Source organism: Dipteris shenzhenensis, chromosome 5 (assembly GCF_047967505.1).
Source record: "Dipteris shenzhenensis isolate YYH24624 ecotype China chromosome 5, Dip_SZ_1.0, whole genome shotgun sequence".
Taxonomy (NCBI): Eukaryota; Viridiplantae; Streptophyta; class Polypodiopsida; order Gleicheniales; family Dipteridaceae; genus Dipteris; species Dipteris shenzhenensis.
Window position 1 is genome coordinate 32,206,696 of NC_141600.1, and position 6,616 is coordinate 32,213,311.

Genomic DNA, 6,616 nt, shown 5'->3' on the forward strand with positions numbered 1-6,616 from the left:
CATAAAGTTTTCTTTTGCAATTGGGTCTGCATTTTTTTTAAAAATTGTGAGACATGTGCCTAAGCTAACCAAGAGTCTCATTTCACTGCGTCGGCTAGATGATGTTGGTTTTCATACCAATTTTGGCTTTCAAAGTTGGAAAATTCAGAAGGGCTATCCCTTACATGTATCAGGGGTGTCTGATCATGTTGTTGTAACAACAAACCAGCCAAGTACTTCATAATTCATATGCAAGCATTATCCTTAATATTTGTTAGGGCATCCTCTATTAGCACTAGCATGCTAAGTAGTGGTCCTCATGACATTTTTGTCATGATTTCCTTTCTAGAACTTGCTAGATTTAAGAATTTTCTAGCCCAAATCAGTGTCAAAGCCTTCTATAAAAAATTGATAGCTCATTTTGTTCTATTGACCCTGTCACTTGTCATCCTTGCATAGAGGCCATGCTTATCCTCTCTGTATCATTCCAATTTTGTTCTATTGGCCCTGTCGCTTGTCGTTGTGTGATTTATAAGGTTAGCAATTAGCTTGTTCATCTTGATGCTTAAGCAAGCATCATCCTCTAGCATTAGCTAGGATTTTGTATTTTGTATTTCTTCTTCTTTGGGAAAATCATACAAGTATCCCTTAGAATTCAACTAAATTTTTCATGTGGCCCACATGATCTTCGTGACTCCATGAAATGTCTTCTTCACTACTTTGAAACTATTCTAAAATTGAAAGCTATTGTTAAGTAATCTTGAATTTGATAAGGAATGTGTGCATGGAGTATAGTCAGTGGCATATAACATGTGCTTGCATGATTGTGATTTGGAATCTCAAAGCATATATATATTAACTTTCAACACTTACATGATTATGATCTGAAATTTCAAAGCAAAGATATATTCTTTTTCATATGCTAGCTAGATGTTCTATTTAATACATGCTAACAACCTTAAAGTGTAGCACGTTAACATGTTCATGCCCACCTTACATTAGAATGGGGAGTCCATGTTCAGGGTACATTCTACCTTGAATATTCATTCACTAGATCTTCCAACCATTAATAGACAACTAGTAAAAGTACAAACAGTCAGATCATGGTCAGAAAGACAAATCATGATCAGGATATACAATTTGCATTAAAGAACACTCTTGAAGCAATTGTAGAAAGATACGTCCTTTTCATTAAGAACCAGTCGAATAATACCGAGTATCCACATAGAAGTTACCCAAAAGATATACATAGTCTTCATATTGCCAGACTATAGTAAAAGTATCATGATTTAGACTACAAGTTCCACACACATGCTAAAAGGAAGTTATAACTGCTTTCTTGGTTCCTACTAATGGCTACACATATTACTATTGGCCCATGATCTTCCTAGGACTTATATGCCTAACCTATGACTTAGGCTAAATGCCAAAATACCCCTTGACACCTGGCACTTCTAGTGGAGAGGATTTTTCAAAAATTGGGAGACACGAACCCTTTAGATTAAGTACTCCTTCATACATTTGAGGTCTATGGTCTGGGAACATTTGAGATCAATGCTTTCCATGATAGCTTGCTTGTCTACTACACTGGTAGCCTCATTGGTGACTTTGGAGCATGGAGTGTCTTCCAATTCAATTGTATCATCACCATCGAGCTGTGTTGTGTCTCCCTTTTCCATGCTCATATGTAAATCTGCAGCCTTGTGGGGATCATCATCAATAGCATCATCATTTGTCTTCTTGGCTTCCTGCTTCGAAGAAAAATGAATTCTTGACTTTGGAGTGGTGAAGGCATCAGATGTGTCTTCGGCCTATAGCGAGCTTTCCCCTAGGGCATGTTTCGATTTGTTCTACAATTGTTGTATTTCCTTAGCCATAATCTCATACGTATATGTGGTAGAAGCAAAAGCTTCATAAGGCCGTTTTGCAACAACTTGTACCCTATTTTTTATATTCATCCACAATTGTTGTGAGGCTTCCATTAGCTGTATTTTTAAGTCTTGGATGTCTATACTAGACATAAAAATGTCACCCACCTTCTCAACCATTGATTGCACTTGCTTTTCAACATTTTCTAGTGTGTGGATTCTCTCTTTAAGTATAATATTGTCCACACTCCACTTGCAACATAACCTACCCCTCAACAATGTATTGTAGTTCATTCAAGAATTCAGTTTCTATTTATTCCAACCATTTTTAAATAGTAGGGAAACATGCATTGAGAGATCTCAACAATGGAAGTGTAATGGAAGAAGGTGAGAGAGAGAGGGAGAGCCATAAGAGAGCGTCACACAAGTTTTGGTGGGTGCAGAACACCCTAATCTTCTATGTCATCCATATATATATATATGTATTTGAGTATATTACATAATTGGGGTTAAGGTACAATGGCCTTTAACCCCCACAACCTTCCACTTAAAGGCCAATGTTCCTTTAAGGGAGAACAACCAATGAGCATACTATCCAATGCCCATCAATACATGACAATACTCAAACCGCTGACTAGGTAGACTCTTTGCCAACATATCTGCAGGGTTATTATCTGCATGGACCTTGACAAGCTCTATGCGCTTGTCCTCAAGTACCTCCTTGATAAAATGGCACCTAACCTGAATGTATTTGCTCTTTGCATGAAAGATGGGATTCTGTGCTAGCTGAATAGCAATCAGGAATCACTATGCAATGTCGGTACACCTCCCCACAATCAGTAAGCATCACATAGTCTACCCCTGGAACAAATCTCCTAGGTGGTCTAGACACTAGATTTTCTTCTCAAGGGCATTTTAATTTTTTGTCCCACCTACATATCAGCCACATTTGGCTCATTATAGCCACCAATAGATGATCCATCATTTGCCCTTGATTGTGTACCTGTGGGAGTACTTAGTGGCACCATTTCTTGCACATTTGGTGCATGGACAGCTTACTGTCTATCAACATATGCGAGTGGATTCACATCCTAGAAAGTGATTCTCCTCATTTCCACATCCCTCATGGGTGTCTTATAAATCTTCTTCTCATTGAAGACCACATCATGGCTTCGTATGATTTTCTTTGCTTTTGGATCCCAGAGATTATAGCCCATCTCTCCACTTTCACCATAACCTAGAAAGATGCATTTCCTAGACTTAGGATCTAGCTTCTTTCGAAGCTCTTTTGGCACATGTGCATATGCCTCACACCCATATAAAGTAAATGAGAGTAAGAGGGCTTCTTGCCACTCCATACCTCTTTAGGAATACCACCATCCAAGCTCTTGCTAGGTGATCTATTGATCACATGCACTGCAGTCTTCATTACCTTAGCCCAAAAACCACTAAAAAGACTTGCATTTGAAAGCATACATTGCAACCTTTCTTGAATGGTGCGGTTCATCTGTTCTGCAACTAGATTCTTCTTTGGAGTACAAGGGGACGTGAGCTCCCTCTTGATCCCAGCTGTATCACAAAAATGCCGAAAGTCATAATAGATATACTCTCCACCATTATCAGTCTGTAGGGATTCAAGCATTCTACCTGATTGATTTTTAGCCAAAGCCAACCATTTTTGAAATACCTAGAACACGTCGCTTTTCCGAGCTATAGCATAAGCCCACACTTTCCTAGTTGCATCATCAATGAATGTTACATAATATTCAGCCCCACCTAATGACCGTGTAGGCATGGGACCACGTACGTCCGAATGCACTAAATCAAGCTTTTCAAGCTCTTTCTTTCCCCTTCTTTTATGGGCTGATTTATTTGCTTCCCATAGAGACAGTGCTCACAAAATTCAAAATCAGAAAAACTCAAATGCGGTACATAACCCAAATGGCATAAGAGTTTCATTCCATTCTGGCTCATGTGCCCTAACCACAGCAATGCCACAAAGAAGTACTTGGCTGGTCAGTTATTAGAACAACATGATCAGACACCCCTGATACATGTAAGGGATAGCCCTTTTGAATTTTCCAACTCTGAAACCCAAAAGTGGCATGAAAACCAGCATCATCTAGCCAAAACACTGAAATGAGACTCTTGGTTAGCTTAGGCACATATCTCACATTTTTAAAAACAAATGCAGACCCAGTTGCAAAAGAAAACTTTGTCACTTGCTCCCACTATGTCACATGTATAGTTATTTCCAAGATGCACACAACCTGTCTTTCCACTGTCATAAGTGGAGAACCATTCCCTATGGGGAGTAACATGGAATGAAGCACCCGAATCCAAAATCCAATCTTGGGAATATGCAACATCTGAAGTGGTAAGCAAGTCTGCAGGTAGACTAGACATGGAAAGAATGGCATTGTCACTATCATCAGTGATTGCATTAATCTCCTCGATCTTCATTTTTTCTTTGTCCTCCCTTGGACTCTCTTCCTTCTTATTTGCACCCCAATTTGCAGTCTTTTTCTTATCCTTTTGCTCTCTTTTGAGTTTGTAGCAATCCTTTTTCATGTGGCCCTTCTTACCACAGTGGTAACACTCAATGTTCCGTGCCCTAGATTTGCTACGAGACTACCCTCTTTCTTGGGACTTCCCATGAGCTGTGATTTGCCCCTTTGCACATTTAATGCTGCATCCTGCTTGTTGCCATCCATAGACTTCTGTCTAATCTCCTCGGTTTAGTACTCCACCAGGTGCAGAGTTACTGATAGCTATACGGAAGGTATCCCATGAGGATGACAATGAACATAAGAGAATTATTGCCTTAGTCTCCGCATCAAAATTCATTTTCTAAGCCTGAAGCTAGCTAAAAATAATATTGAATTCATTCAAGTGAGAAGCAATGGAGACCCCTTCATTTGCAGCTCCAACAACCTCTTCATGAGGTAAACTTTATTAAAGGTAGTTTCCTTCTCATAGGTGGCACATAATTTCTTCCACAAATCTTCCGTAGTCTGCTCATTTTTACTACTGCAAAACAAACTAACTCTACAAGATGAAGTCTAATAGTAGACTTTGCTAATGCATCCAACTCAATCCAATCATCCTCAGACATATCTCAGCTTTAGCTTCAACCCCTGCCAAGGGTCTAATCTGCTTCTTTTTGAATAAGCACATCCCTTATCTGTTCTTTCCACAAAGAAAAGTTTGTCCCATCAAACTTTTTAATGCAAAAAAACTCCTTTTCAAACATGGAAGAGGATGCCATGATGCGAATGAAACAAAATCCCAAATGCTAGTACCTGTAAGAGAGAAATCACACCAAATACTAGGTGCACGCAATATGTCTACCTTAATGAAGGATAGTGTCACCAAAACTCAAGGCTCAAAGAATCAAAATGCAACTGACTCATGTGCATATACTATGCATCCATATGAGTAAATTTGGCCCAAAAGAAAATATCAACCCGCAATGACAAAACAATGGCAAACCCAATGCTAATAAGAGCCAAATGCCTCAAGCATGAGCTTCCCCTCCTCCCCCGCCGTACCTCTACCTCCCCCTAGCCTCTCCTTGCCTTGCCTCTCCTTCCCCTACCCCTCCGCCCTCACCTCCCCCCTCACCCCCACCTCGCTCCGTCCCCCTCGCCATGCTCCACCCCCCCGTCCGCTACCCCCCTCCGCTCCCCCCCGCCCCGCTACCCCCTCCGCTCCACTCCGCTACCCCCTCGCTCCACACCCCCCCGCCCCGCTACCCCCTCCGCTCACCCCCGCCTTGCTACCCCCCTCCGCCCCAGCCCGCTACCCCCGCCCCGCTACCGCCCTAGCCCGCTACCGCCCCAGCTCGCCCCACTACCCCCGCCTCGCTACCGCCCCAGCCCGCTACCCCCTCGCTCCACTCCGCTCACCCCCGCCACCAGTCCGTCCCCTCACCCCTCGCCTCCCACCCCGCCCCCTCCCGCCTCTCTGCCCTCCCGTTTCACCTCCGCCTTCCCCTCCCGCCCTCACCCCCGCCCCCCCGTTCATTCGCCCCACCCCGCCCCCTCCGCCCCTCCATTCCCCCCCGCCCCCCGTCTGCCACCTCGTCCCCGCTCCGCCTCTCCCCAGCCCCCGCTTCCGCTCCCGCCGCCACTTCACCAGTCTCCCGCCTCCACGCCTTCACCTCGTGCCACCTCCGTTCCCACCACACCCAGGCTCCACCCTCCCGCTTCTACCCCCCTCCCCCCCCGTTTTTGGGTGACAGCCTCTTCCTCATCGGAAGCCTCGCAGTTTGTCTTGGCGGTATGGCGGCTCCCTGCCCAGAACCGGAGGCCCAGACGGTCCCTCCCTCTCCAGATGCCTACCGCGTCATCCTGACTGAGCAACAATCATCTCGGGTTCAGGAGGTTGCCAATGACTTTGCTCTTACATCAGTCTACGGCAGAGTCATTGGACATTCCCCCTCCAGATCAGCCATCAGGGACTAGCTCCAGTCCACTCTCATGTTAGAGGACGACCATATTGAGGAGGTGGCCCTTATGGGGAGGGGCATCTTCTGGCTTAAACTCTCCAGTGCGAAAGCTGCGAGCAACCTGATTGCTGGCTCCCCCACGTCAGTGGACGGAAAGATTATCATGATAGTCCCGTGGTACCGTGGATTCAACGCAGCAGATTTTGATGCCCGGTTCCGTATACCTCGCCATCCAGTGACGCTAGTTTTTCTTGGTCTTGCTGCTGAGCTGCGGTCGATTGTTAGGGACCTGGGCTCCCACTTCGGCTGGGTTATGCAC

At 44.3% G+C, this 6,616-nt stretch overlaps 1 non-coding gene across 1 annotated transcript; it reads right to left on the reverse strand.

Moving 5' to 3' along the window:
* Positions 1 to 393: 393 nt before the first annotated feature.
* On the reverse strand, positions 394 to 499 carry LOC147901898 (U6 spliceosomal RNA). The gene has a single exon (XR_015541073.1). It is a non-coding gene; the product is annotated as a U6 spliceosomal RNA (small nuclear RNA).
* Positions 500 to 6,616: the final 6,117 nt, after the last annotated feature.